Below are 11,245 nucleotides of genomic sequence, written 5' to 3'. Positions count from 1 at the left end.
CCATGTGTTCAATATCCTGTAGGCTGTATCATCGGCCCACTTCAAGCTGGAGGAACTCGAACTGGTGGACTGGACATCTACCTGCAATGGATCCCAGTCTAATTGTCCAGAGGAACCCTTAACACGAAGCAATACGGTCTATTTGCAACACTATATGAGTTGTGAACAGCTAATTCTCAGATTGTTATATTATGCAGGATTTTAGAGGCCTTGAAATCAATAAAAAGAAATGTGTATATATATAACAACATTAACGAAATTCCTAGGTTGGGAATCACTGTTCTGCTACTGTACTGCTCTGGTCTCATGGTTCTATGCTCTGACCTCAAGGTTATATACTTTGACCTCAGGGTTTTCTGATCTCATGGTTCGATGCTCTAACCCCAGGGTTCTCTGATCTCAGGGTTCTATGCTCTAACCCCAGGGTTCTCTGATCTCAGGGTACTATGCTCTTGCCTCAGGGTTCTCTGATCTCATGGTTCTATGCTCTGACCTGAGGGTTCTATGCTCTAACCCCAGGGTTCTCTGATCTCAGGGTACTATGCTCTGACCTCAGGGTTCTCTGATCTCAGGGTTCTATGCTCTGACCTGAGGGTGCTATGCTCTAACCCCAGGGTTATCTGATCTCAGGGTACTATGCTCTGGCCTCAGGGTTCTCTCACCTCAGGGGACCATGCTCAGACCTCAGGGTTCTCTGATCGCATGGTTATATGCTTTGATCTCAGGGTCCTATGCTCTGATCTCAGGATTCTATGCGCTGACCTGAGGGTCCTATGCTCTGACGTCAGGGTTCTCTGATCTCAGAGTTCTATGCTCTGACCTGAGGGTTATATGCTCTGACCTCAGGATGCTATGCTCTGGCCTCAGGGTTCTCTCACCTCAGGGTTCTATGTTCTAACCCCAGGGTTATCTGATATCAGGGTTATATGCTCTGATCTCAGGATTATATGCTCTGACCTGAGGGTTCTATGCTCTGGCCTCAAGGTTCTCTCACCTCAGGGTTCTATGCTCTCATCTCAGGGTTCCATGCTCTGACCTCAGGGTTCTCTGATCTCAGGGTTCTATGCTCTGGTCTCAGGGTTCTCTGACCCCAGGGTTCCATGCTCTCATCTCAGGGTTCCATGCTCTGACCTCAGGGTTCTCTGATCTCAGGGTTCTATGCTCTGGTCTCAGGGTTCTCTGACCCCAGGGTTCCATGTTCTGACCTGAGGGTTCTCTGATCTCAGGATTATATGCTCTGACCTGAGGGTTCTATGCTCTGGCCTCAGGGTTCTCTCAACTCAGGGTTCTATGCTCTCATCTCAGGGTTCCATGCTCTGACCTCAGGGTTCTCTGATCTCAGGGTTATATGCTCTGGTCTCAGGGTTCTATGCCCTGACATAAGGGTTCTCTGATCTCATGGTCCTATGCTCTGACCTCAGGGTTCTCTGATCTCAGGGTTTTATGCTCTGACCTTAGGGTTCTACAGATCCTACAATCGAGGGTACTTAGATTGAAATGACGACCAAAATGAAGAAGATAAACATACATACAGATATAAAGAAGCGTACCTGCTCCCCCACTCTGCGTGTGAATGCTGGCAGTGTTTTCTGCAGGCTCCAGACTTAATTGAGATCAAAGCGACAACAGTTCTGTATCCAGGTGCTGTATTTGTTTGCCTTGTGAGACATTTAGATAGACTGAGACATGTTTGGTCTGAGTGACATGAATAAAGGAAGTGTGTTTGTCCCGAGCCAACCCTGCACACCTCGACCACCCTCTTTTTGATCCTACACAGCACCGCCATGAGCGGGGAAGAGTCAAAAGAGAAACATGGATATCGAGAGAGCAACCTCCAGAACATCACAGCACACATATCCACCACCTGGAAGAGAAAGAAGAAGAGTGGAGTGATGAGACAGACAGCATGGTGCGTTTATTTTAGGAACACTATCCTCTAGTAAAGGATTATCTTATCTTATCTTATCTCAACCGAACACACCAACATGTGCGTTAAATTACTTTGGAGAGAGCGTTCTGAGCTTTGAGGACCAAACGCCTCCAGGTTCTATTAAGCCTTAACTTGAATTCTCCAGCACGATTTGTGAATGAGCTGCCGGTTTTATTCAGTTCACTTTGGAGTGTGCAGCTCTATGTACAAGCCTTTGATTTTTTACTAAATCACACAGGTTTAACAATCCACATTTATTTCATACATTAAACTTACTAAGAATGATTCATATTTTAGAAAGACACATATGTCACGAGCTTCCACTAACAAATCACATGCCTCAGGCCTCACTATTCATCTTCATCTCACATTCCATCACATAGTTACACAATTGCATAGCTGCCAGTCAAATGAAGAAGTGGTCTAAAGAAAGTACAGAAAACATACCTCCTGTCGCCCGAGGGAACTCTTTTTCAAAGATCCTCTGTCTCTCGTTACGTTTTGTCCAGGCAACTGGTTTAGAATATTTCCATGGAGAGCAACATACAAAAAAACATCTTAAAAAACATTTGAAAGGGGTGGTGGCGGTTAGACATATGGCCATTTTGCCCAATGCACCTCTTTTTTGATATCTTTCACGGCTTTGCTTTCTGATCCCAGGTCGAGGATGTTATCGCATGTCTCAAGGGAGTATTGCCAGGTAGAGGAAAATCCATCAAATGTGGGTGTGGCCACTTCCTGCAGAGTATGGTCGAGCCTCGGGATGATGGCGTGTTGGAGAGACCGTAGCATCGGCTCACACATGTCCTCTGAGGTGAGAAGCAGTAAAAAAGCATCAGGATGCTGAACGCAGTCACATTTTACATCCTCTGACTTCACAGACAACAGCAATGTGGTCCTGCAGAGATCCTCCACATCACAACGATCGAGTGACAAGTCCTCCCTCCATGGCGGCTTTCACCTGATGCTTTGCTGTCCTGTAGACCTCAGACAGGAACTGACAGCCATGTCAAATATACATATATGTTTTACATGTATGCTTGAACCTTGATGATTTGTACACCATGCTTACCAACACCTGGAGGGCAAAGTGAGACAGAAGAAGAACCAAAAAAGATGGAAGATATTAGAAAGGCAACATGGCTCACATGATAAAAAGAAGGTAGAAAACAGCAATACAATACAGGGCTGTCCTTGACCAAAGAAATCTTTAGGACTCACTAACCCTCATACAATATTGTTGACTTATCGATTAATTGATTAAATCAATAGATCTCAAAAACTGAGTTTTCCACAAAGAATCACACAAGAGCACCACTTTAAATATTGTGTTTAGTAGAGATGTGCTTATAAGTTTCTTGAAAATGACTAAAGAAATCAAACCGAGACCAAAACAACTGATTAGTCGACTAAAATGGGGCAGCCCGTATACACATGACATCTTACAACATAAATAAGTGAAAATACAACAAAAAAATGTTGATTAAACATTAAAGGCAAACGGGATGTAGCATGGTTTAAAATGCACAGAGGAATGAGAGTAGGAGGATTTATCATCAGGCTCACCTCTTCCTCATGGCCCACTGGATGAAACTCTGTTTGAAAGTTTCCTCTGAGCTTCTTCAAAGAAGACACAGCATGTAAGAAGGCCTTGGACTCTGGTGACTCTTCACACCAGAGTAGACGGGACATAGTCAAGGGACCTGAGGGGAAAAGAATGACTTGAAAAGAAGGCATTGAAGTGTGTGGAAACGTTCTTTTGCTCATCACTGTACCAGAGCTCGGATGTTGTGTTGCAGCTCGTAGTATGTTGGTCCACCGTGTCTGTTCGTGGCGTGACCCGGTGGCCGGACACACTGGGGCGCTGTACGGGTGCTGCATGAAGACCGGGAATTCTGTGGGGCAATCCCAACACGGCAGTTTACCGCCTGACTTACCTGAAGTTTACATGCGCCAGCTCTGTCTTACACCCCCAACCAGCTTCAAAAACCTGCAGCATCAAAAGACACATCCAACCACACACAAACACACACACACACACAGACACACACAATGTGAAGATCAGGCTGCAGAGGCGGATATAGGTCAGGGAGCAGATGGCTCCTGGATTTCTGTGTGTACCTGTTTGGAGTCACGACTCTCGACTGTGAAGCTGCTGGTGACCCGTAGGTGGCGATGTGTCCAGATCCCCTCCACGTATTGAGGCAAAGCCAACACAATCCCAGCATGTTGAGCAACATCCAGGAGCACAGAGTTCAGGTGTGTTATAGAAAGCTACTGTTCATCCATAAAAATGTGGAGATATGAATATGAAGTATCGTTCATTTTCTCACAGGATGCTGAATCAGCGGGCGAGGTTCGGTGGTCTCCATGTGCTTGCCCCTCATGTGAGCCAATAGGTTTGAGCTGAGGCGTCGTCGATAGAAAGGAGCCAACATCTTCATGGTGTTAGCGGTGTGTTCTGTTCGTACACGGAAAGACAGACTAGATCTACCAGAATGCAATTCAAATTTTTTGTGAAACATTAAAAGGAAAATCCAGAATACATGAGTGGAGGAATGATGCTTCCACACAGCCACCAGATCGTCACCAAATTGAACCACTTCAGGAAATGTTGGTGTTAGACAGCACTCTCCACCACAGGTGTTATCCTTCTGTATTGATGGGTAACAGTTCACTCACAGAGTTGATTTGTACGACTAAGTTATCAGGTATGAGTTTGCAGATTGAATCTGTGTGAGTGTCTGCATGCACTTATGGGTGTTTGGTAAATAGCAGCATTCTCTGCCATTGAGCATTGACAGTCTGGTTTATGTGCAGCAATGGTAAACAATGGAATCAGGACGAGGAATGTATTTCAGAGAGAATGAGGACTTTTCTCAAAATGGAAATGAAATGTTGAGTGTAATTGAACCTGACTTAAAAATAATGGAGCGCTGGTGAAAGAGGAAACTTCCTCCTCTCAACATTCTGGTCGCAAAATCCATTTTCTGACTGTGACTGATGTGGCACAACCCACAATCAGCTGTTGTGATTGAGCAAACTGATTACAGGGCTGTGCCGCAACTATGGAACCACTTTGGAAAGCAACACAGTGAAACTTTTAACTCCATGCGTTGCCACTGTCTCTAAAACTCTTCATGTCAGAGGAGAGACACGTAACACCCGGTTGTCATGATTATCGGAGCCGAGGAGGAGGACAGTCGGCAGAGGTCTGCAAAACCATTACAGAAAGTACGTGCAAACGAACATGCAGAGACAGCTGGCGCAGGGGTATGCGTCTCGTCTTGTCCCTGCCAGTATGTGAGACCTCGACTGCATAACATGGGGGATGGGGGGGGCCTGCTGCTCAGGTGTGTGACCAGATCTGTCGCAGAAATGGTGTCTGATGATGGAGGTCTGTAGGTGCGCCTGCACACAATCCTGCGTGTAAAGTAGCACCCGTATAAACAATGTAGACATGGATATGTCATGACAATTAAACCTGCATGAGACGGTGGAAGAAAGCTTTGAAGCCATGATCACATGCTCATCATCTCTTTGAGCAAAACACAAGGGCATTCTTAAAGGTATTTCTAAAATACTCTGTTTAAAAAAAAATATTTTAAATTAAGTAATTAACATGAAATATTATTTTAAAATAAAATAAAGAATCTGTTTTGGGCAGTAGAGCTGCTTCACTACAAACAAATGATAAAATCTATTCCTAGGAGGAAGTTACTGTAAAGCTGTAAACCGATTGCACCCCTGGGGCCTGATATACTCTACCAAGACATCACGACTCAAAATGTTCAAAAACAATGAACATATTAGATTTCATTAATTTCACTTTAGAGCCAATGAAATATGATTTGCCTGTCAGAGCTGATCTACATGTTCTCTGAATCTAAGCAGCTCAAATTATTTAAGGCCAGTGAAACTGGATCCATTTAACATACCTCAGGCCAGGCATACAGTACATGAAGTACTACTGTACATCTCCAAAAATACACAATAATTACGTGTGAAAGTTCAATTAAAAAAAAAAATCACAATTAAAAATAATGTCCAGTCACACCTTGTTGTTTGCATGCAAATAATGTAATTTAGTGAAAGAAGTGCTATGCCTCTCTTGGGGAGAAAGTAGTTAAAGTACAAGCGCAGGCACAGGAATAAATCTGGCCTTGGGATGTGAGAATGTACCATAAATCACAGGGTCATGAAAGTCCCACTGACATTACAGTGATGTATGACTACATCTGGTGTGGGCACGTTGGCCTTGCTTCAAGTTTGAGAAGGAGTGTGTAAGCAGATCCTCTTTAAGGAACTTCAGTGCCTCTCATGTTGTACATAGTTGTACATAGAGCGGGAATCAAGACCGATGCATGGCAACTGCACATACAACACTAATATGGAAACACACAAACACTGCACATACAACACTATCATGGAAACACACAAACACACTACGCCTCCCCCTTTTTAGGCCCTCCCAGGTTCCCACTTTTCATCTGTTTCACGCAAACTCGCCGCTCCAGTCTGGAGACCACCAGCGGCCCCCATGAGCTTCCATTCCTCCCCCCCCCCGTCTCCCTTCGCCGGGCAGAGGCAGACGAGAGCAGTGTGAGGAACATGAAGAGAGCCTGTCCATGTTCTGCTTGGATGACCTGGAGCTTTTATGTGAACTATGTGCAGTTGTGAGCCACGCAGGACACCGGGTGTACTTCCTGTCTCAGGCTGCAGTTGACTGCAAGGTAGGAATCAGGTAGCAGGCTCTGCAACTGCAACGGATGTGTTTGAGCCCTTGAGAGAGGGTTGGCTTGCGTGAAACACATGGTTTTGTTTTGCAAAGTTACACTATGTGTGCTACATTCTAATGAGCCTGCATGCAATGTGAGGAAGGGGAGCCACATCTGAATGCCTTGGAGAAGCACACGTTTTCTGATCAAGACATCCCACATGTTTAAAAAAAAGAAAGAGCCAGGACAAATATGAATGTTTCTGTGGAAAGGAACATGTTTTTGATTCTCTATTTTTTGATGGAGCCGCTGAAGTAAAAGGCCTGAAATTGGCCTCCTTATTCCTCCACTGAAAGCAATAACGCATCATGCTGAAGGGTTGGATACAGTGCAGCTGGCAAGGATTCACACTTCTGCGGGGCAGATGATTGCCAACAAGAGTGCTTGAATGCTGGTTTTCTAGTTAGAGCCCCCCCTGCTGCCACGAAGCCAAACAAAACAACGGTCACAATGACATCAAATAACAGCAGAGCTCTTCCCAGATTTGAACCCTGTTTTTTTGCAGAGGCTAATACTTTTTTATTAACATGCCTTCTGCGACCACACTGTGGATGCTTCAACAAGGAGGCAGTCAGGCATTTTTTCATCTCCTGTAAATATTTATGTTTATTTCCTGCCAAAACAGATGGCTCCCGTTAATCCAAGATTAGTTTGCACAGGAAGAATTTATAGTGAGGTTTAAAGAGGCGCAGCGTTGAAAACTAAGCTGGTAATTAATGTTGCTATCATCGCGTCTCAAATGCAGGTTTAGATCTCATTAGACATGACGTTTGACACACACAAACTCACCAAAACACTTAGAATAACCTGAAGATCTGGTGGATTATGTTAATGCTGTGTGAAGTTAGTGGTATATATTCCTTTCAAATATACCAGATTTATTAATACTGATATATTGTTCAGCTGGTTGAAGTAGAACAAATCGTATTACACTGTTTAGTTTGATTAATGAAATTCAGCTGTCACCATGTGTTTTGTATGTAAAACCTTGGCGCTCCTGCACGCCTATCAGTCCGCCCACACAGGACTCTTCTCAGGATAATATGCACCTGTTATCTTTTTTTTATCACATAATATGGGAGTCTACCGTGTTAGCCAAGTTAGATTTAATGTAATTTTAATACAGCACACAATTCAATTTAATACGTTTTTCACTGTCATACCGATAAAGAAATAGGACGCAGGGACATAAAGCGTACAATGATTTTTTAAGTAAATGCATTTATTGACCTTCATATTGCATGTGTGTGTCAGTTAAAGTACTCATGATACAGAATGGGCCATGTCAGTGTTATTTTATCGTAAATCTTATCACTTGATTAAATTGATTGATCTTTTATTAGTTTTTTCAAAGTAATTGTCCTTTTGGCCACTAGAAGGAGCTCAGGACATCACTAAAGGGACTGATGAAGAAGATGACTCTCTATGAGAAGGTCTCACAGACCTGTGAAGATGCATCCAAACATAACCAGTCACAGAGAGCTACAGAAGGGGTGCAGACCTTTTCCAAAGGGTCCAGGTTTGAGGCCTGTCCAGAGGCAGGACTTTGGTGTATTAGCCTGCGAGAAGGCGAGTACTTCGCTCTGACAGCTCCCGCTCAGGCCCTAAACTCACAGCACTTCCAGAGGGTCCGCGTGAAGCTGGACTGGGACGAAGGGACGCTGGAGTTCACGATTGCCGATACTGATACACATCTTTTCAAGTTCGTTTTACTGAAAAGGTGTACCCATACTTCACACAACAATACACTGAGAGTGTATCGTTGTGTAGAGGCTTTACTGTGTTGGCACAGAGGGTGAAGGTCAGTGTGGGGTCAGATGTGGAGGACACTGAAGCAAATCAGGCAATGACGCATGACTCACTGAGGGAGACATTGACGCTGCATTGAACAAAAGCAACAGGAAGATGTCAGAGCGCGGAAGTCCGACTGAAGACAAAAACTGAGGATGTTGATGATCCCCTGATTTCATCTAGCACCAGCATGAAGTTGACATTTGTAGTTTTGTATTACTATTGGATTTTATTGCCATGAAATTTGGTATAGACGTTTCAATAATTAATTTGGTCGTATTTTGAATTTTTATTTTGCAGGATCATGTAATCAAATATTTTTGTCCAGTACTTTGGTTAGCAAAACTAATTAACTGAATGTTCCCATTGTAACGCCCAGACCTTCTGGACAAACATGGACTCATCGGACTCCGGTTACCTCCGTCAAGCTCTTGCCTCGCAATGTGTTCTCGTGGGCCGTCACGAGCAACTCCTCCAGGACATGATGGAGTCTATCCGATCCTTTTCCGCGAACGTGAACCAGATTGGACAGCAGCTCTATCAGATTTACTCACAGCTGCCTTCTTCAGTCCAAGAAACCCCTGCTCCTTCTCTACCTCCTACCCAGCCGTTCTGGGTAGGAGGTAGGTAAAGCTGTGCTTTAGAACTGCAATACTGGAACCTACTGGAACCTATCTGAGTGAACTGGCCACTGAGAGTTCTAAAGCCACTCTAAGATGGTCCACTTCATTCCCCTGCCTAAGTTGCCTTCTGCTAAGGAAACTGCGGAGGCTGTACTATCATGTTTTCCATCTACATAGTTTCCTTGCAGATGTGGTGTCGGACCGGGGTCCCCAGTTCGTTTCTAAGTTTTGGAGGGAGTTCTGCAGGCTCTTAGGAGCCACGGTCAGTCTGTCATCTGGATAACACCCCCAATCCAATGGCCAGACGGAGCAATTGAACCAGGAGCTGGAGCTTCAGCTTTAGAACTGCAATACTGGAACCTATTGGAACCTATCTGAGTGAACTGGCCACTGAGAGTTCTAAAGCACAGCTTTCGCCATTAGTCATTAATGGAAGAATAAATAAACAAATGTGCGGATAAACCCTCCTATTTTAATACTGGAGATACAATATAAAATGAGAGCCGTGGTGGAAAATGTAAAACTACCAATACTGCATTGAAGGAAAACTCAGTACAAGTAATTTGATTACCTCAAAATAAGTACCAAATATAAAAGTAATTGTTCTGAATTTCAGGGTCAAGTCATTTATATTATTGATGCATTAATGTATACATCACTTTACTATTACAGTTGCTAAAAGTTGAGCTAATTTTACACCTTTTTACACTTATTTAGTCTACCTATTATATTCCATCATTGTTAATTCGTTGATTATATGTTGTATTTTTTATCTAAATCTGCAATGAATCTAATGTCAGAAAAAATGTCTGGTGTCCCAGAACCCCACTTCCTGGTGCAAGCGCCTCATCTGCACACAGCGAGTACCGCAAGCTGGCACCACGATTTGTGGGACCCTCACCCTTCCCTAAAGCCAGCACCTTTGGTCCCTGCCACCAGACCCCCGTCACACCCCTAACTCATCGATTGCGGGCTGACCTACAGTCAAGCGGCTCTTGGCTGTTCTGCACCGGGCCGACAGTACCATGTGGATTGGGAGGGATACGGCCCGGAGGAGAGGACTTGGGAGCCAGCCAGCAACATTCTGGGACCTAACCTCATCAGGGACTTCTACCGGAGGTTCCCTGATGAGCCTGGTCCGTCAGGTTCCGTCCCTTGGAGTACTGTAACAGCCCAGACCTTCTGGGTAGTTTTTGTTGTCACTATCTGTTTCTGTTGTGTTTTCTGTCACTCACCGTGTCTCCCCTTTCAGAGTCCTCCCTCCCTGTGTGTTGCCCTCCTGTGTGATTGCAAGCCTCGCCCTCATTGTTGTTATCTGTGTCTCATTCCCCTGTGTATTTAGTCTGTGTCTACTCTTTGTTCAGTGCCAGTTGGTCTCTTAACGTTCATAAGCTTACCAGCAATTTACCCCCGTGTGCCTTCCCGTGCTTTGACCTGTTTCTGTCCACCCGTGACTCTTTGCTTGCCGATTCGGATACCTCTGCCTGTCTGTCTGATTACCCGTGTACCGAACCCTGCCCGAAGTAAAGACTTTGTTTTTGAACCGGACTACCTCGTCTCGAGTCTGCCTTTGAGTCCTGCCCCCGTGGCTCCCAGCCTTTCTAACACCCATCAGCCTCCGCTATACTTTGTGATCAGTAATATCATCAAACGTAGCATGCTAACACACTAAGCATGGTAAACATCATTCTTGCTAGACATCAACATGGAAGCATTGTCATTGTGACCATGTTAGCGTTTACGGTGCAGCCCCTGGCATGCAGTCCATGTCAACTGTAATTCTGGTTTTACATTTAAAAATATATTAGATTGGATGTTGTTTTTAAAGTGTGATGACAATATGTGTTGTGTGCTCATCGGTATTTAAATGAGCACATGAGTATTATATCCCAACAACAGAGACTAATGTGAGTTTTACTTTAAACTGAAAGCTGAGTTTCAGCTCCATTTATCCTGTTTTGTTTTTATGTAAAACTCTTCATATTGTCTTCTGTTCCAATGCAACACATTAAAATGTGCATTAAATCTGGTGAACAAAATAGATGAGTTTATTTGAAAGAAAAAACAAACAGTGCCACAATCATATTTCCACATCAGTATTTAGAAATACTGTTTTCCTTCTC

The sequence above is a fragment of the Cyclopterus lumpus genome, chromosome 1 (genome assembly GCF_009769545.1).
Source record: "Cyclopterus lumpus isolate fCycLum1 chromosome 1, fCycLum1.pri, whole genome shotgun sequence".
Classification (NCBI taxonomy): domain Eukaryota; kingdom Metazoa; phylum Chordata; class Actinopteri; order Perciformes; family Cyclopteridae; genus Cyclopterus; species Cyclopterus lumpus.
This window is presented reverse-complemented; position numbering follows the sequence as displayed.